The sequence below is a fragment of the Wyeomyia smithii genome, chromosome 2, assembly GCF_029784165.1.
Source record: "Wyeomyia smithii strain HCP4-BCI-WySm-NY-G18 chromosome 2, ASM2978416v1, whole genome shotgun sequence".
In the NCBI taxonomy this organism is placed as follows: domain Eukaryota; kingdom Metazoa; phylum Arthropoda; class Insecta; order Diptera; family Culicidae; genus Wyeomyia; species Wyeomyia smithii.
This window is the reverse complement of record NC_073695.1, coordinates 236,378,707-236,405,365: the sequence shown is the minus strand read 5'-3', so window position 1 is coordinate 236,405,365 and position 26,659 is coordinate 236,378,707. Positions and strand designations below refer to the sequence as shown.

Sequence of the window (26,659 nt, the reverse complement as noted above, 5' to 3'; positions counted from 1 at the left end):
TTGCCCCTACAGTGGGGGGTTTACTAAATAAAGTGAAAATTAGACAACTACAACAGAATTTGATTGCATCCCGCACAGAATGTCTGCTTGTGTTGATGCCAGAAAATTATTAACCTTCAATTATTTTTTTATTTGCCTTGAAAAAAGCATGTTGCGGTTCAAAATCGGTTGCTAATTACATTCTCTGAGCTGCCCTAACATTGGGGGAATTAAGATACACGGACAACATGCACTGTGGAAGCTATTTAACATTCAGTAAATTAGACGGGTGCGACAAATTTGAATTGCTAGGATGCAACACAGAATGCTTGCTTGCGTTGACAAAAACTATTAACTTTCAAAGACTTGTTTATTTGCCTTCAAAAAGGCATTTTGATTTCCGAAATTGGACTTCCTGATGGCAATCTTCATGCTGCCCCAACAAGGGGGGAATAATGGCTGTCTGGCGACACACGCTGAGAAAAACCGCGCTGCTCCTGAGTCGTGGTGACCAACCACAGGGCTAGTGCTGCTGCTAAGGAAGGACGACTGCTGTTGTCGCTGTCTAGAACTATTATGAGCGGCTCCGGCTGAAACAGGCTCTTATATAGGCCAAATAGCATGTTTTCAATTGCAAGGTATATGATCCTGTCGACCGTGCTTGGGAAGCAAGCATATAACGACCAACCAGAGGTCGAATTTTTCGTTTTGACAAGGCTTGACTATTTTCAATAGTACAATAGTGTGATTAATAAAACTACAATTATCTTATTTTGGGAAGAATCTTAGAAGATTTTCCAATCTATTGCTGCAAGAACGAAGGAAATCCATCGAATACTAACCGATTTATTAGCATTTAAAATTGGACATATTTTTCACATTTTTCGGTTTTAGATTTTTATTTCACATCCCCATGTAGCCGAACTTCCAGAGAGAAGTATTCTACTTCAAAAAAAACGAAAACATTCTTTAGCCATGAATGAAGGTTACCTTACGAAAAGCGGCTTACCACCAATAACAGAAAGAAAATGGTTCGTTTTCTTCTGCTTCCCGCTTCGCTTGGTTGCAAAGCATTGGAGCGATATAAATTTATCCTACCGCTTTTTTGCTGCGGAAGAAACCCGAAATTGCTCGTTTTAAGTATAGAAACAAAGTAATTTTTCATCCGAAGTTTGTTCCCTCGGTCTCCATCATCACTTTCTTTTGTGGCTGAAAAAAAACACGCTTTCAATTTCGATTACGTTGAAAAATGAACTACTTGTACGTCCGTCGGCATACTGGTGGTGGCCCCTTTATCCAACGCCAAGCCCGACAAACTCTTGGTGAAACGATTTCCCTGGGAAGGGATGAAAATAAAGCAAAAAAAAAACTTATCCTCTCATGCGCTAAGACGAATGTGGTAAAGAATATACAATGGCTTCACTGGATTTGACGCGGGGGTTGCGTTATTTTAAAGATTTTTTCTTCTTCTAAGAATGTTGGGATGGTATTTGAAGCAAATAACAACCACTTCGTCGCAGTCAATGCTGCTCTGTTTCTGTGTAAGCTAATGTTCAATTAAAGCGTGAAGTTGCTTGAAATCTACATCATTTTCAGTTAAGGATACAAATTCGATTTTTCACCCAACTGTCGTAGCAATAACAATCAAATACAGCAACTGCTGATACGAATACTTTAAAACATTCAGCATTAATATCAATTATAGTTAGTACCGTGTTTCCCAAAATGACTTTGTTTGTTGTCGTTAATGTAACGACATGTGTTGTTATGAAAACTCGGTTTTTGTAGCAGCACGATCTATGCAGCTCAACTGCAAATTTTATTCATTAAATTTAGGTTTAGGTTTAGTATTAATATTACTTACAAATTTTCAAGTTTTCTTCTGCTTATTGACGCTATCCAACTTCTCTTTTTGTCCCTTCTAAGCTATCTTTTCCTGCATTGATTTTAGGCAAATTTTAATTAAACATTTCAAGAGATTTTGTATTTACTTACAAGCTATCGCTCTTAGGCTGTAATTACTTATCAATTCAATCGCAAATTATTAAATTCAAGGTTAATCTCCTGCTGTAGTTTTAATTTTCACACGCGCACTGATCTGGATGAATTTGTCTTCTCATTGGCATTGACGTTTCGCCTTGTTGATATGCCGGGGTGACAGGCGAATTCAGTTCAATGGATTCATAAGACGGTGATTGCATATACCGACTATTGGCAGGGTTGTTCAAGCTGTTTTGTGTCCAACATCCTCCCCCCGGTGCATCTTGCTGTTGACCAAGACTGCACCTTCTCCTACGTCTAAAAGTGCTAATTTCGTCGTCGGACGTCGTATCAAACCGCTCGTTGTTTGCACAAGCGCTTGACGGACCCTCCCTTCTCCATCTGGCATCACCTCGACAATTCGGCCTCGTGTCCACCAACTGCGCTTTCTTTCATCCACGATCAAGACCAAATCCCCTTTTCTCAATGGCCGACTCTCGTCAAACCATTTTGGCTGTCTGCGTATAACCGGCAAATATTCGTCCAGCCAGTGCTTCCAAAAGACGGTGAGCTGCTTCTGGATCTGCTTCCACGAAGATTTCAAAAATTGCGGTTTGGCAGAATCGATAACGGACACGGGTTGCTTCACTCCTCCCGAGCTACCAAGCAAAAAATGGTTCGGAGTGAGCGCTTCGGACTCTTCAGAGTCTAGTGGTGGATACGTCAGAGGCCTCGAGTTTACCAAGCTCTCCGCCTCCACGACCAAAGTTTGCAACCCTTCATCGTCCAACTTCCCGTCCGAATACGCTTCCCCCATCGCGGCTTTAACGGATCGAACTAAACGCTCCCACGCTCCTCCCATGTGTGGAGCTTCAGGTGGATTAAAGTTCCATTTAGTTTCTGCGTTAGTAAAGGTCGCCGAAAGTCCTTGGTTAATTTGCTCGTGAAGAATCCGATCTGCACCCTGGAAGTTTGTCCCGTTGTCACTGTAGAATTCCACCGGAGACCCTCTGCGGCTGACAAATCTTCTAACGCACGAAATGCAAGAAGCTGTTGATAAGCTATATGCTATTTCCAGATGCACTGCCCGAACTGTTAATCAAGTGAACAGAGCAATCCACCGTTTTACGTTCGATCTACCCACTTTTACCAGTACTGGGCCAAAATAATCAATCCCCACGTAACTGAATGGGCGGACATGGTGCACCAGACGTGCCGATGGCAGCGGTGCCATTGGTGGTATTTGAGGCTTAGCTCTGCGTAGTTTGCAGAATTGACACGTTCGTGATACCAATTTCACCATCGTCCGAAGTCTTGGGATCATATATAGCTGTCGCATTTCATTGACCACCGTTTCAGGATTGGCATGATGGTAGATACGATGGTAATAATCAATGAGCAGTCTCGTAGCGGGATGGTCTCTTGGGAGCAATATGGGGTATCTTGTGTTTGGAAGGTAAATGCTCTGCCTTCCTTGCGCGACTACCTTGTCGAATCACCTCGTTATCATCTATAACCGGCATAAATTGGTACAGGCTACTGTCCTTATTAATCGTTCCTGGGTGGTTTGAAGGCAGTGTGTCGATTTTGGCCAGAACCATCATCTCTTCGGTATATATTTCGTATTGTACTTGGTTGAAGACTGCATCTCTGGCAGCTCGCAGTTCGTTTTGCTTCAGTTGTTTAGCAAACCTTGTACGTCCAGGCCGAATGTTGTTGATAAAGCGAAGCACGCATCGCATTACTCCAAGTAAACTTTCCCAATGGCTGAACCGCTCACAGAAAACCGTAATTTTTTTAGTCGTATGAAGTAGAACTGACATTCGGACTTCTTCAGTTGTAGCTAAAGCTGCCTCTACTGGATGTGGCCACTCTTCTTCGGGCAGCTGCAGGAAAGTTGGCCCAGCAAACCATTTGCTCTCATCGCTAAAATACGGTCCTTTACCCCATTTGGTGGCCTCATCTGCTGGGTTAAGTTTTGATGGAACCCATCTCCATTCGGCTACGCTGGACACCTCCAGAATTTCCCCAATTCGGTGGGCAACGTATGGTCGATAGATGCGTGGGTCAGCTCGGATCCACGACAACGCTGTGGTCGGATCTGTTCAATAGAAGCGCCTGTCGATCCGAATACGGTGATGTTCCTGAACGTGCTTTGCGAGCCTCGCCCCAATCACACATCCTTTGTGCTCCAACCTGGGCACTGACATAGGTTTGACTGGCGATACACTAGCTTTACCTGCCAGCAAAGCGCACTGACCTTTGGCCCTGTTATTCATGGTGCGGATGTACACAGCACACGCATAAGCTTTCTCGCTGGCGTCAACAAAGACGTGCATTTGCGCAGCATTGTAAGTCTCAGCAGTAGCTCGAGTGAAATAGCACCTCGGAATACGAACAGTATCAATGAAATGTATCATCTTGATCCACTTCTGCCAAAGGTCGAACGAATTATCATCAGCCTCCTTATCCCACTCCGCTCCTGTCCGCCAAAGGTATTTTCCCATGTACTACGAACGGTGACAGCAGTCCTAGTGGATCGAACAGGGTCATAACGCAGCGCAGTATTTGCCGCTTCGTTGGCCGATTCTTTCTGAGGAGTAACGTTTGTACCTCAGTGCTCATCTGTGTCGAAAAACGGAGTTCGTCTGTATGCGGGGTCCAGAGCATCCCTAAAACTCGTTCGGTACGATCGTCACTTCCCAGGGCCAGGCTTTTGCATGTTACGATATCGGATTCTCCCAGTCCCTTGAGCACACGACGACTGTTAGAACGTCAGCCACGCAGAGTAAATCCCCCTTTACTGTGTACTAAACGCACTTCTTTTGCAACTTGCTGTGCTTCCGCCGAACTCCCAAAGCTGTCTAAATAGTCGTCGACGTAATGACAGTCGATGATGCCTTGCGCGGCGCGAGGATATTTTTGTGAGTGATTCCTTGCGTTCAAATTCTTCACATATTGAGCGGATGCCGGTGAGCAGGTGGAGCAGAATGTTGCAACATCCATCAAGTAAATCTCTGGGTGTTTCGATGGATCGGGGCGCCACAAAAACCGCTGCGAATGTTTGTCAGCCTCACGAATGCGGATCTGATGAAACATCTCTTGAATGTCCGCATTCACTGCCACCTGGAAATGACGGAATCGGAAAAGTACACCAGGGAGGGAGCTTAACTGATCGGGGCCTTTCAGTAGTACCGAATTCAAACACACCATCGACCTTTGCCGCAGCATCCCAAATGACACGCACTTTCCCCGGCTTCTTTGCGTTGGTGACCGCTCCTAATGGGAGATACCAAATCCTACGTGAGTCGGCATTCTCCATCTCCGCTTCTGTTGCCTTATGCGAGTATCCTTTAGCTTCATACTCTGCAATTTGGCGGTGGAGATTTTCCTTGAGCTCTGGATTTCGAACCATTCTCCGCTCGAGGCATTCCAGCCGTCGGACTGCCATACCGTAGCTGTCCGGCAATGTGATGTCGTCTTGTTTCCACAGTAATCCTGTTTCGAAGCGGTCTCCAATGCGTCTTGTTGTGCTCTCCAGGATTCTCTGCGCTCGCTCTTCCTCTTCCGAAACAACGACGGCAGGCTCGATGCTCGCTTGCTCAAGTGCAAAAAACTGCTTCATCGTCTCATGCAACTGTTCACTCGTCGTACACTCACAAATGTGGAAACTGTACGCGTTGCAAGTATTGTCACGCTGTTCGCCATACACGCACCATCCAAGACGAGTTTTAATGGCTACGGGACCGGCTTCTCCTTCCTTCGTTTTTAATGGTACTGCCAAATGCAGATTGTCTACTCCTATAAGAAGTTTGGGAACAGCATTCTCGAAGCCATGTACAGGTAAATTCTGCAGGTGTTTGAAACGCTGCACTGCTGTTTCCGCCTTGAAAGTCTGCTGGGTAAATGGAGTTTTGCAACCGTTCGTGCTCCTTCAACTTTGTAGCGACGGCTCTTTCCCACAGCCGCTATATCTAAAGACACCATCTGCGATGTTTCCTTTGTTCTGGATGAGTTGCCAGTCCAATACAAACACAGTGGTTGCGGTGAGCCCTTTAGACCAATTTGTGCCGCAAGATCACGTTCCACTAGCGTAAGTGAAGACCCTTCATCCAAAAACGCATAGACATCAGCTTTACCAGACTCACCGTAGATGGTTACCGGAACAATTCTGAATAAAACGCTCGAGCCGAGGTAATCATGAGCGTGGTTCTCTGCACTGTCGAGCTTGGATTCATACTGCACCCTTTTTGGGTTGTGTAGTAGAGAATGATGACGATACTGACACCCCTCAATTCCACATCGGCTACTGCTGCGACAGGAACGCCTACCATGACCGCAGAGACAATTATGGCAAAGCCCAAGTGAACGTACCTTTCGCCACCGATCCTCAACGCTGAGGTTTTGAAACGCCGCACACTCACGCATACGATGACCAGGCCTATCACAAAATAGACAGCGAAACGATTTCACCTCTTTCGACGGCAGTGAGCTTGCATCACCTACAGGAGTATGGGAAATCACATAGGCCTTTGCTCGTCTTCCTTTATTCATTACCTTTCTTTCCTCAGGCTCACTGACCACGACAGTCGATGCATCGCGCACAATACCAGCCATATATTCGCAAAACGCGCTCAGATCAGCATTCGGAACATCTCGCTTGAAACCGGCCCACATAAGTTTCTGATTCTCAGGCAGCTTTCCAACCAGCTCTTGCAACAGTGTGGGATTAGTGAGATGAGCCAGCTCATTTGCTGCTATAATGTGATCACACAAGCCCTGCACCGCCAGTCCGTACTCAATAAGACCTTCGAGCTTCTCAGATCTAAGAATTGGCATCGCTCTCACGTCACGTAACATAGCATTTATAAGCAGCTCCGGTCGCCCATATCTCATACGAAGCGTTTCTATGATGTGGGGTACCGCTTGAGGCAGCACCAACCGACTGCGGACGGTTTCCATCGCTTGCCCCTTTAAACATCGCTCTCCAACATCTGGTTTTTGAGATTGTTGTTATGAAAACTCGGTTTTTGTAGCAGCACGATCTATGCAGCTCAACTGCAAATTTTATTCATTAAATTTAGGTTTAGGTTTAGTATTAATATTACTTACAAATTTTCAAGTTTTCTTCTGCTTATTGACGCTATCCAACTTCTCTTTCTCTCCCTTTTTTTTTTCCTCATCTATAGTTTATTTGACACGGCACAAATACAATTCAATGTTTAACGGCGCCAATTATATCTGGTGGCTTACTTTCTAAAGTATCTTAATAACTAAAAGCAAATTTTTTATCCTCGCTGCCGACTACGAGCTGAAACTAAATCTAACTTAAGCTAGAATGTTTTGCATGAGAAGCACTGAATAGTTGTTTGATGGTTTTCCATCGCCATAGGTAAGCAGCATATTGAATATGTTCCGCTGCTGGGCCAAGATATTACGGACTGGCATATTGGGTTGTCTCCCTCGGGACCTGAGAGTATCGTGCGGGTCTAGTTGCTGTTTCCGGATCCAGGGTCTTAACGTGTTCTTGTCGTTTGGTTGGATGTAGGCGGAAGGGAATAGGATTAAACTGGGGCGTGGATGGATTTCAGGAAAACGTAAATAAGGGACATGTAGGATAGGTCACGGCCCGCCAAGACATCACGAACAGGAACAGCCGGCTGCCTACTTTCGGCCTGCAGGGAAGCTATTAATTTAGACCTGGCGTCACGGTGTACAGGGCATGACCAAACCACATGCTCTATGTCGTGATAACCCTCACCACAGGCACAGATACCACTTTCCCCGAGCCCAACACGACGGAGATGCGCGTCAAATCTATAGTGATTGGACATAAGCCGGGACATCACGCAAATGAAATCCCGACCTACATCCAACCCCTTGAACCACGGGTTCGTCGATGCTTTGGGGATTATGGAATGTAACCACCTTCCCAATTCCCCTCTGGTCCAAGCATTTTGCCAACTGATGATCGTATTCTGACGTACAAGTGCGAAAAATTCTTTAAAAGCAATTGGTCTTTCATAAATATCACCGTTTGTTGCGCCCACCTTAGCCAAAGAGTCCGCTTTCTCATTGCCCGGTATCGAGCAGTGAGAAGGGACCCACGCTTAGGTAATCTGAGTAGATTTTTCGGATAAAGCACTCAGATGTTCCCGTATTTTCCCCAGGAAATACGGAGAGTGCTTAACATCTTTCATCGATCGGAGAGCCTCAATGGAACTGAGACTTTCCGTAAAGATGAAATAATGGTCCGTGGGCATTTTTTCGATAATCCCTAGGGTGTACTGAATTGCAGCTAATTCTGCGACGTAAACAGAAGCAGGATTATCGAGCTTATGGGAGACGGTTAAATTGTTATTGAAGATACCGAAGCCAGTGGACCCATCAAGAAGTGATCCGTCAGTGTAGAACATATTGTTGCAGTTGATGTTTCGATATTTATTGGAAAAAATTTTGGGGATCTGCTGCACGCGTAAATGATCCGGGATTCCACGAGTTTCTTCTATCATGGATGTATCGAAAAACACAGTAGAATCAGAAGTATTTGATAAGTCGACACGATTTGGAATATTCGAAGAAGGGTTAATATTTTGGGACATGTGATTGAAATACAATGTCATAAAACGGGTTTGAGAATTAAGTTCGATTAACCTTTCAAAATTTTCAATCACGGGACGGTTCAAGACCTCACATTTGATAAGAATACGAGAAGACAGGCTCCAGAAGCGGTTTTTCAATGGTAGTAAGCTAAGACCTCCAAACTCATCGTATGGGTCGACTGCATGCAACCTAAGGCGATACGCAAACAACGATATTGTATTCGCTCCAGTTTGATCAAATGTGTGTTTGCTGCGGAGCGGAAGCAGAAACACCCGTATTCAATAACAGACAATATCGTTGTTCGGTAAAGCCTTATAAGGTCTCCTGGGTGGGCTCCCCACCATTGTCCGGTTATTGTACGAAGAAAATTCACTCTTTGTTGACATTTTTTCATCAGATACCTCACGTGACAACCCCAGGTGCCTTTAGAGTCGAACCAGACACCAAGATATTTGTGTACCAAAACCTGAGAAATCGTTTTACCCATTAATTGTGTTTGAAGCTGAGCAGGTTCATGCTTCCTAGAAAAAACTACTATCTCAGTCTTCTCCGGAGAGAATTCGATACCTAGCTGTAAAGCCCAAGCAGACAAATTGTCCAAGGTATCTTGCAATGGTCCTTGCAAATCGGCAGCTTTGGCTCCTGTAACAGAGATTACACTGTCGTCTGCAAGTTGTCTTATCGTGCATGAGTTTGCCAGACATTCGTCGATGTCATTGACATAAAAGTTGTAAAGAAGGGGGCTTAAACATGAGCCCTGGGGAAGACCCATGTAGCTAATGCGAAAAGTTGCCAAATCGCCGTGCGTAAAATGCATGTGCTTTTCGGACAACAAATTGTGCAAAAAATTGTTCAAAATTGGAGAAAATCCTTGTCGGTGAAGTTGACCCGAAAGAATGTCAATAGAAACGGAATCAAAAGCCCCCTTAATGTCCAAGAACGCAGACGCCATTTGTTCTTTGCGAGCATACGCCAGCTGAATATCTGTTGAAAGCAACGCAAGACAATCATTCGTCCCTTTGGCACGGCGGAAGCCAAATTGAGTATCTGATAGTAGACCATTTGATTCGACCCAATGGTCTAAACGACGGAGTATCATTTTTTCCATCAATTTCCGGATACAGGATAGCATTGCAATCGGCCTATAAGAGTTGTGATCAGAAGCTGGTTTCCCTGGTTTTTGGATGGCGATCACCTTCACTTGCCTCCAATCCTGCGGTACAATATTTTGCTCCAGGAACTTATTGAACAAGTTCAACAAGCGCCTCTTGGCATTGCCGGGTAGATTCTTCAACAAGTTGAATTTGATTCTATCTAACCCAGGCGCGTTATTGTTACAGGACAGGAGGGCAACTGAAAATTCTGCCATCGTAAAAGGTGATTCAATCGCGTCGTGGCCCGGAGACGCATCGCGAACAATGTTTTGCTCAGGAACAAAGTCCGGACATACTTTCCTGGCAAAATCAAATATCCACCTACTTGAAGACTCCTCGCTTTCGTTGACCGTTACGCGATTTCGCATTCTTCGGGCTGTGTTCCAAAGAGTGCTCATTGATGTCTCCCTCGACATCTCGTTTACGAACCGACGCCAATATCCGCGTTTCTTTGCCTTAGTTAAGCTTTTAAACTTGGTATCAAGCTCCGAATAACGTTTAAAGTCGTCGGCATCGTCTGTATCCCGGAAGGTCAGATACGCGTCGGATCTTTGCGTGTAGACATCGGAGCACTCTTGGTCCCACCACGGAGTGGGAGGCCGTTCTTTGATCGTTACGCCGGGATATTTCTTTGTTTGGGCTTGCAACGCGGCGTCGAGAATCAAGCCCGCGAGGAGGTTGTATTCTTCAAGTGGTGGATGATGTTGAATCGACTCGACCGCTTTTGAAATCATTTCCTCGTATAACTTCCAATCGACATTCCGTGTGAGGTCATACGGAATGTCAATTGGTCGCATGCGAGTTGACCCGTTATTAATTGAAATAAGAATAGGCAAATGGTCGCTACCGTGAGGATCAAGGATTACCTTCCATGTGCAATCCAACCGTAGCGACGTCGAACATAAGGATAGATCCAAAGCGCTTGGGCGCGCTGGAGGTTTCGGGATACGTGTCATTTCACCGTTGTTTAAAATAGTCATGTCGAAGTCATCGCAAAGGTTATAGATTAAAGAGGAGCGGTTATCATTGTATGGGGAACCCCAAGCCACGCCATGAGAGTTGAAGTCTCCCAAAATCAAACGTGGCGAGGGAAGAAGTTCTATTAAATCAAAGAGCAGCCGTTGCCCAACCTGTGCTCTGGGAGGAATATATATTGAGGCAATACAAAGCTCTTTACCTTGTATTGTCATTTGACATGCGACAACTTCGATGCCTGGAATCGAGGGGAGGTTAATACGATAGAAAGAATAGCACTTTTTAATCCCTTAAAGTACTCCTTCATATGGGGTGTCTCGATCAAGGCGAATAATATTAAAATCATGGAAGTTGAGATCAATATTTGAAGTAAGCCAAGTTTCACAAAGGGAAAATGCATCGCATTTGTTTTTATTTATCAAAACTTTAAACGAATCAATTTTTGGTAAAATACTTCTACAATTCCACTGTAAGACAGAGATAGAATCCTTCATATACGCAGTTGAATTAGGCATCGAAGGATACAATCGCTGCAAGGAGGGGCCATTGGGCAGTCAACTGCTTCAAAAATGATCTAACTGTTGGGAGGAATGCTGTAAGAAAAATTTTAATTGGATCGGGTACATTGAAATTTTCAAAAATCCAGTCCACAATGTCAGAAAATTTCACTAATCCAGAGTTTGTTTCATCAACTGGATGTGCAAAAGGAACAACTGGGGTTTTAGATGTTCCTGGCAGTGCTGGGAACTCCTTCTGGGACTTTAAATTTGCAAGCCCAGGAGGAGTTTGCTTCGGTTTTTCCGCAGCACTGTTTGGTTTGTTCGTACTTTTCATTACACTTTGGGAAATCTTAGGACCTTTACGGGGAAGTTTAGGAGAAGAAACATTTTTCCTCTTCCTAGACTCCCCAGGATTGGCATAAGATGTTCCCGCTGATGAATCGTCAGAATCGGTTTCATCAGAGGGCAACAGATCAAAGGGGTTTGATGTTATGGTAGAAGTGGTCACGGTCTTCTTCAGCATCTCAGCGTAAGAACGCTCTGAACGCTCCTTAAGTGACCGCTTGATTTTATCTCTGAGCTGCATGTACACCGGGCATGTGGAGAGCTCATGCTGGTTTTCCCCACAGTGAATACATTTTTCAGCATTAACACTGCAAGAATCTTCCGCATGAGTCTCCCCACACTTGCTACATCGTGCCTTACTGCAGCAGTAGGCGGCTGTGTGGCCTAACTGCTTGCAATTGGTGCAATTCATAACACGGGGTACATACAATTGACAGGCAGACGAACCCGGTCGATCGAGACGTGGCTAGGGAGTGCAGATCCGGCAAACGTAACGCGAAACGAGTCTGACGGAGTGTAAACTTTTTTACCGCCGACGAGAGACATGGACCGCAATTGCTTACAATCCAAAATCTTCGCCTGTGTTTCGGTATTTTTGAAGCAACCGGTTGCGCTTTTTAGGATACACTCGACAGACAGACTCGAATCGGTTATGACACCGTCGATCTCCACGTCTCGTGCGGGTATGTAGACGCGATACTCGCGTGTGAAGAGCTCAGAGCAAGCGATAGCATTGGCCTGTGCCAGATCACTGACCACGACACGGAGCTTGTTAGGTCGGACCTTGGAAATTTCGGTCACGGCCTTGTACCCCTTCGTCAGGTCTTTAGCAGTTTGCAGTATGTTTAAACGCTTTGAATTCACTCCTGCCTTTGGACGAAAATAAACAGTATAGCTGCCCTGTTGAGATCCGTCCGGGTAAAGCCTGGGGCGAGGGGGACTGGAGAATGAACAGGGGAGGGGGTAACAGAAGGGTCAGGGTCAGGGGGGTTCGGGGATGGTGGCACGGGAGGCGAGGGATCTATATCCATTGCGCTAAATGTAGCGCACTAGCGCACTAGCGCCGACAAGAACACGTACCTCTTTACTTCTTCCTTCCAGCAGTGGTTGTCCGATCGTTCGAAGCTGCACCCAAAGCAGCCAGCAGCACCAGTACAACAGCACCAATACAGCCACCAGCAGTGAGCCGGGTGTGAGATCACTCAGCACAGCGACACGGACTCGACTGTCAACTGATGGGCTTGGATTAAAAAGATCTATTCTCGGTGCACAGATCAAAACTGCAGCTGGTATTTTGCACCAATACAGCCAAAGTTGTGAGCCGGATACAGAACGTATCGACACAACTCACAATCTAGTTGGCCTTTAGCGCGAATAATACACTCTTTTGTTTGGCTATTCGTACACACGGACCGGATTGTAATAGAACGACCACTTTGCACGTCCGTTTCTGTCGAGTGTTCGACGCGGAATGATTTCTCTCCCTTCTAAGCTATCTTTTCCTGCATTGATTTTAGGCAAATTTTAATTAAACATTTCAAGAGATTTTGTATTTACTTACAAGCTATCGCTCTTAGGCTGTAATTACTTATCAATTCAATAGCAAATTATTAAATTCAAGGTTAATCTCCTGCTGTAGTTTTAATTTTCACACGCGCACTGATCTGGATGAATTTGTCTTCTCATTGGCATTGACGTTTCGCCTTGTTGATATGCCGGGTTGACAGGCGAATTCAGTTCAATGGATTCATAAGACGGTGATTGCATATACCGACTATTGGCAGGGTTGTTCAGGCTGTTTTGTCTCCAACATGAATTCCGCATTTATGTTCCGTTGTTGGAGCTTTGATCGTTCTTGTTTTCCACTGGATGTTGCTGACGGTTTCAGCAAAATATAGGGCACCAACAGCCAGTGGGGCCGGCTACCACTAGTAGTGTATCCCCCCCCCGGGCGATGGAGGCTCTCATTCCTTCCATACACCCGCATGGTAATGTTTTCATCTTATATGCATACAACATCGCTGTCGTTCTCAAGAGCATCAATTAGAACTTTTGTTGGAATATCTTATAAGCAAACGTCGACGATGGATGTGCAACAGCACTGCCGACAGGAATTTCCAAGGCCCAACCTTGAATTCATTCTCAAAGTCATTCAGATGAGAATGTTGTAATTGGAATACTTCCTACGTTTAATTAACAGTGTCTGCCTTCAGTAAGGCGTTCCGTATTTCCATCATAAAGAGTTTAAACGGAATAAGAGTTATTAATTATGGGGAAGTTTTACAAGCTTTTTGAGTATTCACTTATCGTTCGGTTGATCGATATTATTACGCGCTCCAAGCAAGAGTGAATGAACTCTTGTTCGGAGGGTTATTTTTCTTTCCACAAAAACAAAAAACTTTGTGCGCAACAGGACGGTAGTCATAATTTATAGGCTAGCCTCTCGAAATAAGCTCTTCCCCTTTGGCATTTCGTTAATTGATTATCAGCAAAACAAAGTTAATGCTTCCATCGTTTGAAGGATTTCGGCGAATTCTTCCTTACCGCCCAATGAGGAAAGAACATGCTTTACACCATGATTGATTTTATGCTTCGCACGTTCCAGTATCTTCAGTCTACGGTGGTGCGCTATTACTAGCTACAGTTTTCGTATGGCGTTTGGAGTGTTGTCTAATATTTTTAATAATTTTGATTCAGAGCAGAATTTGTTCAGAAATGCCAATCTGACACAGGTCGGACTCGATTATCCGGAACATCAAAAAAAAAATTTCATTCCAGATAATCGAGTTTTCCGGATAATCGAATCACATAAAAAATACTTAAATTTTGCGATTAACGAACATAAAATAAATATTTTTTTTGTTTTACTTGTATGATGCAGTGGCGTAACCAAAAGTTATTTCTGAGGCAAAAAGGGGAAAAATCTTAAAAAGCAAAATAAATAAATAAATTCGACATTGTTTATTTTCACTTAATTCGAACATGTCCCAAACATGCCGGAAGTCACATAAATGGTAACATATATGCCAGAAGGGATGGTAAAGGCAAAATTTCGGAATAAAAGTTGAAAACGGACACCAAAAAAAATAAAATTCCGGATAATCGAGTCTAAAATTCCGGATAATCGAATTTCGGATAATCGAGTTTCCGGATAATCGAGTCTCCGGATAATCGAGTCCGACCTATACTCATAAACGTTTTCTATGAACTCAACCAAACTTCCATTTACCAAACAATGTACCATTTGGTAACTAGCAACATGACTTACAAAGTTGAATCATTTAACTTCGGCACTCGCGAAAAATTCTTCCAATGATTGCGTAGAAGTAGAACATCATCGACTTGTGCTCAAAAAGTTTGTTGAGCCTATTTTTCAGGCTTCTTATAATTGTACAACAATGGAATTAAATTAACCAACGAAGACGCTCAGCTGAGACACCTGTAAAGAATACGCAACGCAGACAAAATTGCCACTCGTAAATCTCGTTAAACGAAAGTTCCGGAAACGTTTCTTGCCGAAATAGGGCCACAATGCTTAGGGTGGTGTTACGGCTAGACTTCACTGGAACAATAGCGCGTTTAACTTTTGCAATTAATCTGAACGAAAATTTTCCAACCAGAGCACTTCGGACACAAAATGAACTGTCAATTGTTTCCATATCTGAAAGAGCGGTATTTTCAGACAACCTACGCAGCAGCGCAGTGTTTGTAACTCATTTAACTGTCATAACAGTCAGCTTTTGAAGCGTCGGTAAAAAGACTGAGCATAATTCTTGATAAACATAATAGGGGTCTTCACATCGAGCTCGTAAACAAATACCCAGCCGTAAAAATACTCACCTCCATTGACGAGTAATGGAAGATACACAGTTTACGGCTGGGTATTCGTATACGAGCTCGATGTGAAGACCCCTAATGAAAATAAGGAGGTTAAATGGAAGTTAACTTCAACCTCCGGACGGTGTCTGCGCCAAAGTGAAAACCAAACTGAACTGCGGTGAAAATTAAACACACCCACGAAAGAGGTGGATATCGCGTCGTGCCACCCTATGCAATGGGTAAGGGCGGGCATAAATCTACCTATCCGAAGTTAGAGTCTATTTCGCGCATAATTGCTGTCTACCAGCGTACTTCTATAGCTCAAGGCTTAAGCCGACAGGACGTGGGAGGAAATTTAATACGATGAATAATTGAAATTTCAACTTATTATGAAAGCTTATTCCAATGAACCAGTGTAAGCTGCCGCGTTCCCTGTGAGTCAATGTACGAATGTGTTCTCCTTTTGCCGGATGTCAAACGTACCGCATGGGTGTGCGAGAAGATATTACGATTTTGTACCGAGGACCACTTTATGTATAACGGAGGGGAATTAGTTGGTGTTATAACTGGATGATTGACTTCCTTAATTAAAATTGTATGGAATCCGACAGGTGCCAGGTGTACTGCTTTGCTATTCCGTTCCATGTTGGTAGAAACTTTTGCCAACCGATGCCACTGCCAGACGGATGTAGTCAATTATCTAATAATATATTCAATGATTGGCTTCATTCGATGTTTGATGCCTGACTCGGGTTCAAACAAGTATGCGCGCATAAAATTAAAACTGAAAACCGCTGGAAGATTAATGATTATGATCAAGCCAAACTCATATCATAAAAGCCATATTGAATTATCTGCACATCAAATGTCAACAATAATAGTTGCTTTGCACTACGCGCTAAACTTGATATGAAAAATGTATTGAGCTGGTGCAGTAAAACATTGCTGTTCAATCCTGCTACTAACCAGAAGCTCTGTCTATAAATATTTTATAGTTATAGTTTTGATATCTGCAACGGCTAAAGGAATCCTCGTTGCGAACCTCCTCATACGAGTGTTGAAGCAGTTTGCTGTTTTTATTCTCCTTGAAATAAAAGTTTTTTAAGCACCCTGAACAATACTGCAGAGTTTGGAGAACATGTTTATAGTGACTAATAAAACCGTACCCTAGTATTCGGCAGACATTCCACGTCAGTATATTGAACTGTTTATTGAACGGGGGTACACGTTAATTTTCCGCTGTTCAAGACAAATACTTTTTCTTATAAAACGAGCGTTTCTAACTGACCAGTGATAATTATTTTGAAACGGTGTTTTTTTGTTTTTTTTTTTTTTATCGAAAGAATCACAATGGGAATCTTTAAACAGTATAATGTTTTGAGAAACAATAGCCTAATGCTTCAGTTTGTTTTACGATGAATGGGTGCCTAGAGATACGAGGTGCCGACCGGGATACGAGTAACCTTAGCGGAGATCGGGTACCTAACCAACCCGGTGGAAACTATGGTCGTATGCTGACTGGGAAGGGGGATCGTACGCGGCAGTATCCCCATGTTAGGGGCGGCGTACAACAGCGTCTGACCCGGAGCGGGCGGCTGAATTACGAAACGTGGTGCCTCGCTAGCTATATCCAAGACGGCAGCCCCGTCGCGAGACTAGGTATCGCCACCCAAGTAAGGCAGCATACCGAAGGTAAAATACTACGAACAATCCAGATATCAATACGGAACGGAATGATCGGCATGGACCTAGGCGTACGAAAAAGGACAACGATTATTGGAAACTCGGTACTTGGAATGTAAGGACTCTACTCAAACCGGCACCTGCAGGTATCCTGGCTAGAGAGCTGCGGAAGGTGAATGTGGAGGTTGCAGCTATCCAAGAGGTGCGGTGGCCGAATTTAAGAATTAAGGGCAAATTTTTCAACTACAGCCTAATAAATGTGTACGCACCGACCAACGAGAAACCCAATGACGACATGAAGGAGTTCTATGAGCTCCTGGAAAAGACATACAATGATCGCCCAGGACACGATATAAAGATTGTCATCGGAGATGCAAATGCACAGGTCGGGCAGGAAGACTTCTTCCGCCCCGTAACTGGTAGGGAAAGCTTCCACTCTACTACGAACGACAATGGCCTGAGACTTGTTAATTTCGCTGCAGCCAGGGGGATGGCTATCTGTAGCACTTATTTTGCAAGCCGGAACATACGTAAGCACACCTGGATGCACCCGAATGGAGAGCTTTGCTCTCAAATTGACCACGTTCTGATTGATGAACGGCACTTTTCAGACGTTACAGACGAGAGGTCGTTCAGAGGACCGAACGTTGACTCGGATCACTATCTCGTAGTAGCCAAAATCCGCGCCCGGCTGTCCAACGTGTTGAAATCCAAGGCAACGAGGAGGATGCAGTTGTACATCCAGCTGTAATCAACTGAAGGAGTGGCTGCAGAGTACTCGCAGAAGATTGATGAACGGATTGAGGAAAGAGTTGAAGGGAACCTGAATGAACAGTGAAGACACATCCACAGTTCGATCAGCACTACAGCGCGAGAAGTGTTGGGTACAACTGCGGCAGCTGCGTCCAATGAGTGATTTGACGCTGAGTGCCAGCGAGTGACGGAGAAGAAGAACCGCGGCAGGGGTCACATGTTGGCCACGGCTGTGACTCGTCAGAGCGTGGGTAGATATCGAGATGCTAGAGCCGCTGAAAAGAGACTCCATCGCCGGAAGAAACGACAGCATTGGGAGCGTATTCTTGCGGAGGCGGAAGCTTGCTTCTTCAGGCACGATGCGAGGAGCTTCTACAAGAAGGTCAACGGAATCAGGAATCGAAACGTGTCAGCCCCTGTCATGTGCAACGATAGGGAGGGGATCCTGATAACCTATAAAACAGAGGTGGCTAGGCGTTGGAAGGAACACTTCAGTGTGCTGTAGAACGGTGAGGGAAACAGTGGAGTCGAAAGGAGCTCTTCCGCATCCTGTTCCACAGACTGAGGCCGTTGCAGGAGACCTTTGTTGGCGAGTACCAATGCGGTTTTTGAGGGGGACGCTCCACGACGGACCAAATATTTACCTTGCGACAAATCCTCGTCAAATTTCGAGAATTCAACTTGTAGACGCACCATCTGTTCATAGACTTCAGGGCAGCGTACGATTCAGTTGAAAGAAATGAGGTATGGCAGAGGTATGGCAGAAAAAGCTTGAACATGGCTTCCCAACAAAGCTGGTTAGGCTGATACGTGCCACCCTTGTAGGTTCTATATCAAGCGTCAGGATAGTCGGTGAGATATCGGAATCTTTCGTGACGTTAGATGGTTTGAAGCAGGGTGACGGGCTGTCGAACTAATTGTTCAATATCGCATTGGAAGGTGCTTTACGGAGGGCTGGTGTGCAGAGAAGCGGCACCATCATTACGAAGTCGCACATGCTTCTCGGTTTTGCGGACGATATCGACATCATTGGTATCAACCGTAGAGCTGTGGAAGAGGCCTTCGGACCTCTCAGGAGGGAAGCTGCGAGATTAGTGCTTGTCATAAACTCTGCCAAAACGAAATACATGTTGACTGGCAGAGTGCGTGGTAGTCCGTCGGAGGTTGGTGCTGCGGTGGTGCTAGATGGGGAAACATTTGAAGTAGTCGACGAATTTATTTATCTGGGAACATTAGTGACATGTGACAACGAGGTTAGCCGTGAGATAAAGAGGCGGATAGCAGCCGCAAACAGGGCCTTTTACGGATTACGTAACCAGCTAAGGTCCCGCAGTCTGCAAATCCGTACTAAACTTGCACTTTATAAAACACTGATTCTTCCGGTGGCTCTCTACGGCCATGAATCATGGACGCTGAAAGAGGCTGATTGGCGTGCTCTTGGTGTTTTCGAGCGTAGGATTTTGCGTTCAATCCTTGGCGGCAAACTAGAAAATGGTGTTTGGCGCAGACGCATGTACCATGAAATGTACCAGGCATACAAATCGGCGTATATAGTCAAGCGGATAAAACACGGCAGGCTTCAGTGGGCTGGGCATGTAGCGAGAATGCCGGATGAGCGTCAAGCGAAGGCTATATTTATCAGGAATCCCGATAGAGGTCGTCGACTTCGGGGTAGACCCCGCACTCGTTGGATGTGTGCTGTCGGCCTAAGACCGAGTGACATGGCTACGTATTCTGGATTCGGCATTGGATCGATAATCGGTCTGTCGCCGTAAAAGTTAAGGTAAGTAAGAGTGCCTAGAGATATTATTATTATCCACACGAGCTTGCGAGATACAACAACAATTTGAAGATTTTAGTTAGTTATGTCACAGAAAAAAAGTTTAGCGTCATAAAAAGAGGCTCTTGTTCTATTCTTGCTAGCTTTGGATGTGTCTCACTAGATATTAAAAGGCTTTTAAACGATCTTTTCCTAAAATCCTATGAAATTTGGTTAAAGTAAAGTTAACCCTCTAGTGCCCAATACCGCCATTTGGCGGGCTTCAGTCGAAGTTCCGAAAAGCCTCAATAAATACCTAAAAGAGTGTTTATAATGGTTTTATCGAAGTCCGTTTAGAAAATAATTTGGGCACTAGAGGGTTAATGACATTCGAATTTTCATGAAGCGTGCAGAACTTCTACATGTTTGTTTATATGAACGTATAAAACACTGACCGTAAATTCATAATAAATTTTGCAATTTATTTTCACGGTTTCCTCACGTATTAGTATTCATATTTTAATCTCCGAATTTCGAAGAAAAATTTACTCAATATTGAGCTTGAGCTTGAACTTGAACTTGACGCACAATTCGTAGTCGGTCTTCCACCAGGGATCTGAGCTAGTTAAGTTGCACAGCCAACTACGTATATGGCTACTTGGGATTAGTTCACCAATTTCAATGTAGAACAATTCAGTAGCTTCTGCGTTGTATAGATCGAAAACGGCGCCAGCTACGTCCTTACAGTCATTAGGGTAAGAAAGAAGATCTCCACGACTGCGACCGAGAGGAAGAATTGTGTCACCGTGATAAAAGACGGAATCAACCAATGCACGTAGTCAACTCTTTACGAAGGTAAACGACGGGTATCTTTCTTGTCAAACACCACGAATCTATGCGAAAGGGTGAGCGCTAAAACCATCCGGTACTCAAAGCTTTCGAGAGTTTAAACATTTGTCTATTACTAATCTCGAGTACGCTTGAGTAAGCAAACGCATTTCGGTAGAGATGATTCTTTGAAAGATATACATTGCGTAGTCATTAGAACACGATGTTTATCGATAGATATAATACAAATTATCTGACAACCAACCACTGTAAACCAATTGGGCATTGCACCAAAAAACAAAAACTAGCTTTTCCTTCCCATTTTATTAATCAATATAATTACATAATCATACTGTATATGCCCAGTATGGGATCTTTGTTGAATCATGTAGCAGTACACGGCTGTTCAATTGCCACCACAAGTAAATTATTTTGGAGCGGGGTTGTACGATTGCAAAACATATTTTTAAACGCGGATCTTGTCGCAACAAAACCCATACTCTCCTACCGGTGGCACAAAAAAACCATCACGGAATGCACTTGACAAGGCACTGCCATACATTCCGATGAGATTTCAAAGGGAAAAAGAAACGAAATATAATTTCACAAGCTCTAGATAATTTTTCAGTATGCGCCCCTCAATTTGAAAGCCGGCCTCTGCGAGGCTACTGTTACGAACTTTGTGTTCGTGAAATCGTCAAAAGGTTTGCCAATATCCAAAAACCTGACACAAAAAATCGCACCCCTCCGCATTAATGGTTTACTATGATCTCTCCTGCATTTCTGACTGTTCTTCGAAAAAAAAAATTACTCATTTTAAACATAAATTTGATTTTTCATTGAAACCCAAGCTTATCGAATTTTATTTTTTGCTCGATTGAACAAACAATATCGTTTGGTGTGCAGTCGGTACGCGTGCTACTTGTGTTTTCGGTATCGGTACTGTGACTACAAAAGCCGTAAAGCAGCTGGAGCAAATATCCTGCGTCGCCGGGCGCCGGCTGCCCCACTAGTGGCGTTGACAACCTCTTCAGTCTACCATCGGAGTATTTTTCATCTTGCTGGACGCTTCGGAAGGATTAATCCAACTAACAGTCACGAGGATGTGTAGACCGAAGATACAGGTGAAATATTCACTTTATTAATTTTTTCCAATAAGATTGCTTTTTTTATTCGAATATTTTCATTTTGAATTTTTTTTTATACTTAATATCGATTACCTATAATAATCGAATATATATCGCTTGTGTGCGGTGGATCGTAATGCTCCCGCAAAAATGAACAACATGCAGATGGAACTATTCCTAGATGTGGACACGAATGGGGAAGAGATTGAAATCTCTCTCACCAGCTAACCTATATCTTTCCCTGTAGCACACCCTTTACTTAGTCCAGTACCGAAGATTCCAGTGATACGAGTAGAAGCTTACCCAGATGCCGCTATAGGTCCCTACGTTGTTTTTTTTCCGGCCCATAGAGAAGCCAATCAATACCCAGTGCAACAAAAATACACTTTTTCTTCTGCCCTGACTTCTATGTATGATTTTTTCATGTATTTTGACGCAAGAACAAATTTCCCCGAGTTTGAACACATTTCACCTTAAGGGGTAACAGTCGAAATTCGTGAGTTTGGCCACATATTAACATTTTCTTACCCATCTTTAAAAAAAAGATCTTAAATCGGACAAAAACTGAGCTCAACACGGTGATTCTACGAAAATAGTTTTGTCATGGTTTTTGTATATTTCACAGAGCGAAATAAAATCGACTATGTATGAGCATTAATGGTTATGCGCTAATATCTAAAAGTGGTACCTAGTCAAATTATGTCTTTTACTGAGTTAAAAAGTCTCAGAAAACGAATGGTAGGTGTCTGATCTACGTAAAATGTCAGCAACAAGTCATTATTACCCCAATTCCCCTACTATACTAAAATAGGTTTATCTCGACGTTAGATTAGGTTATTTGAAATCTGTTTATTGTAATATCGAGAGTTTGAGAGATACTCAAAGATACAATAAAAATTTATTTTCACATGATCTTCCCCTTTTTGCGGGGAGGGGGTGCGTTCAATTTTATCGAAGACGCGATGATTCTGTCTCATACCCGAAGCGAGATTTTTATGTTTAAATCGGCCCTGGCCAAAAATGCGACCACCTCCCCCTGAACGTATATGATGAGATTTTATTTACCTACCCTTTCTTCAATTAATTTTCATGGCCCGCTTGACGTTATTTCGCTCATTTTACATTTGTTTTAACGACGTCGGATATATTCACTTCGTAAAAACAAATATGTATCGTGTGAAGCAAAACGTAAATCGAAGTTCAGCCCCTATCTGCCTTAGCTACTGAGTACATATCACCTAACGTCTACAGTGTTTTGATAGTATCGCAGCTCAAACGATTACAATTGGACAGGTTGCTTATCTCTTCAATCGGTATTCAATATGCGAATAGCAACAATGAATCTGATTTATGGCTTTTGATTTTCAGTCTCTATTACAATGATTGTCGTCACTCAGAACATGAAAGAATCACACTGCCACACGAAGGTTCTAATCGATTAGTTTTGTAACACAAAAAATGATTGATCAATGTCAAACAAAATTTACTGGAGTGTAAATCGAGATTGAATGTGAATATTTGCTTATTTGATTTGGACCGTTCGAACTCATCACGTCGAGCAGCCTTTAAGGCCATCACCAATACAGGAAGCATAAGCCATAAAATGTGGAATGGCGTGCTGTTCGTTGGTTCCGGTAAACAAATGCGCCCATGGCCCCGAAGCATACACCGTGACGTCCTCTCCCCCATGTGTTTCCGTCTCGACCGGAAGTGTCGCTGGATACCGGAAATAGTCCGCAGTAGTATCCATATTACTAATGTCCATCCGCCCTTTATTCTCACCATCGATGTGATCGTAAAACCCGAGACCATTGGCGTAGGTGAGAGTCATGTACGGAAGACCATCGGTAGAGGTTCCTGCGGAACCAGTGATATCCGCACCCCGGTTCGGCAAAACATGAATTATCGGTGAACTGGAAGGTTTAAATATCCGACCACTTACCGGATAACCACTAAAGCTAATACTATGCGAATGGTCGGCCGTAACGACAATGAGAGTGTCTTCATCACTAAACTTCTCCCGCGCAAGCTAAACGGCTTTCGCGAATTCCACTGTTTCATCCAGTGCAATCTTGCCCCAATTATCATGATGAGCATGATCGATACGACCACCTTCAACAAACAGGAAGAATTCTTTTTCATTTTGGCTAAGCGAATCCGTCGCACGGTCAACCATTTCCGCCAGTGTCGGTTCGGTTTCCATGTTGTTCCGTACTCGGTCCAAATTAAACACGCAATGGTCTGGTTCAAACAATCCTAACAAACGGCCTGTGTGCACTGGATCCACCTTAAATTGGTTCCTCTCTATTCCACACATAGGTTCGGTTCTTTTCGAAACCCTCTATTTCTTGTCATTCCTGAATTAAATTTTTATTGTCCCTTCGTTTTCCAGGAGTCCCATACTCTGGGTCAAGTTCTTCACCGACAAATTCTCGGCGACCACCTCCCAAAATAACTTTCAAACGCTTACCGACTTCTCCGTACACCAACTGCTCCGCAGTATCAGCCAACACCTCTGAGTCGCACCCGTCATCCTCAATCCATGCGTCGTCTTCCCAATCTCGGTTCGCCGTGTGTGCAAACATACCGGCGGGACTCGCATTAGTGACACGGGTTGTGTAACGAATCCAGCGTCTTTCCCGGCATCCATGGCCCATTTGGCGATCGAGTGGAAATGCGTGCTCTCGTCTAGTTCGGCAGTACAGTTCATGTGTTGAACCTGAGCGTTCACTCCGATCGTTGCATAGTTGCCCTTCACACCGCAAGGATAGGCCGTAGAGGTACAGGCAGAATCCGCAACCTGATAGTCAACGCAGTAAGTCTTCGACATTCCCGTGTAGGGGAATGTCTCAAACGCTAGTTGTTTCTCTTCTCCTCCAATATAGACGCGTGTCATTCCGACCGTTGCAATCGACATTCCATCACCCAGGAAGAGGATGACGTTTTTGGCGATATTTTTGTTTTCCGTCCGATCGACTAGTTTGTCGACCGTCTTTCGCGCTTCTGCGTACCAATAGTCGATGGTTTGCTCCAGCTGGGCATTGCGGGTATCAGCTTGGACAATTCGGTCCTACGGGAAACTCGGATGATAGTTTTCTTCTGCCGCTCGGCCCCGCGACTGTCGATCATCGAGAGGCACAGCAATCGAGAAGCTCAAGAACGTAATGCAAATTACCACCAGCTTCATGTTAACTGATCAACTGACTGAGACCTCGCTGCTCAGTGCTTTAGACTTTCTTTTGAATGACAGCAGCTGATAAAATGAGTGACTGTGATTGAATGCCCACCCAGCGTCGGGAGAAGAAATCAATGCAATGAACGTCCTGTAGAGTATGATAACACGAGTGACAAATGCAACGTCTGCGGCTAGTTACGCTTACAGTGCTAACCGATACTGGGAACCGGAAATACTTCCTTCTGAAGAAGATGGTAGACGAGGACGGAGAATGTGGATATCGAAATAACAAAAAAAAAACTGATTGGAGAGTGGAAGAAGATACACTCTGAAATGGGATCGTATAGTTACGTTTGGGACAAACCTGGGTTGAAGGGGTAGATTACGAGAAAACAGATTTCCATCTTAAATTTTATGCTCCTAATTTAGAAGAATAAATTACTCAATATTAAACACAGATTTTTTCCGTTGGAGTTTTAGTTTATTCCGGTATGACTCTCAAGTATAAAATTTTTATTTCAATAAATTTTCAAGTAACCTTTGGTTTAAGTTTTAAAATGATATTCTAATGTTTTATGGCAACTTTTTATCTTCTCCTTGTTCTGGTTCAAACATAAAGAATGGTAAATGAAGTCCTGACCTAAATCTTGATCCATGCTTTAGTCGATACCTTAGGAAAAATGGAATGTAGCTACCGTCTGAATTTCATGATGATTGCCAATTATTGAGTGTTCTCTGACGCAGAATGCCATTTAATTCATCATAAGTAATTGATCATTCATAATTATTGCCCTCAATTGCACCCTCCTTAGCAAAAGAGTCAGCCGTTGCATTGCCCGGAGTGGAACAATGGGAAGGTTAACACGCTAAGGTAATTCTATAATTTTTATCTGTTAAAGCACTTTAAAACCGCCCTATTTTTTCAGAAAATACGGGGTGTGCTTCACATGCTTCATCGATCGCAGAGCCACAATAGCACTAGGGTAGGGTTTCGATGATCCCAAGTAAGTACTGAATAGCAGCAAGTTCTGCGACGTTTACGGAAACAGGAGCATCGAGATTGTAGGAGGCGGTAAAATTTTGCTTGAAAACACCAAAGCCAGTTGACTCATCTAAAATAGATCCGTCAATATAAAAAAATTTATCACAATTGAACATGTTTGAACTTATTGGAATTTTTTAGGGATCTCTTGCGGTCGCCATTGATCCGGAATACCAATAATGTCTTCTTTCATGGCGGTGTCGAAAAATATAGCATTGTTAGAAGTATCTAAAGGTGTGACATTGAAGGGAACGTATGAAGAAGGATTAATATCTTGAGCCATGTAGCTAGAATATAAAGTCATAAATCTGGGTTGAGATTAAAGGTCAATCAAACTCTCAAAATTTTCAGTTACCAATGGATTCATAACTGTGCGTCGAATTAGCAACCGATAAGAGAGATCTCAAAAACGATGTTTCAACGAAAAAATTCTCGCCAGCACTACAAGACTTATCGTATGGGTCGACTGCATGCAGCCCAAGGCAATACGCAAACAACGACATTGTATTCTTTCTAGATTTATAAGGTGTGTATTCGTGACGGGGCGGAAGCAGAAACAACCGTATTCAAAAACCGACAGTAACTTTGTTGTATAACCTTAGAAGGTCTCCTAAGTAAGCACCCCACCAGGTTCCGAAGAAAATTGATCCTCTACTGGTATTGTCGTGTCAGATACATAAGGTTTGTTTCATTTAGAATTTGGCCGCATACAATTTCCGATTTCTCCATGAGGAAACAACGTAAATTGGTAAAAATATGCCCAGGGTTTCTCCAAAGTCCATTTTGACGTACGCTTCATCGTCCATCAAAATACAATCATTGTACTCTGTCAGGACTTGCTCGTATAGCTTTCTTGCTCGGGTTTTGGCAACCTGGTTCTGTTTCAGCGTCCTGTTAGGTTGTTTACTGGCATGATACAACCATAATCCTTCACGCA

General features: G+C 43.7%; 1 protein-coding gene and 1 pseudogene across 6 annotated transcripts in view; both read right to left on the bottom strand.

The window, feature by feature from the left end:
* Window positions 1–26,659, bottom strand: part of LOC129720799 (GTP-binding protein Di-Ras2) — a 239,372-nt gene that overhangs the window by 61,637 nt on the left and 151,076 nt on the right. The window lies entirely within an intron of this gene.
* LOC129720483 (membrane-bound alkaline phosphatase-like) lies at window positions 23,055–24,692 on the bottom strand (annotated as a pseudogene).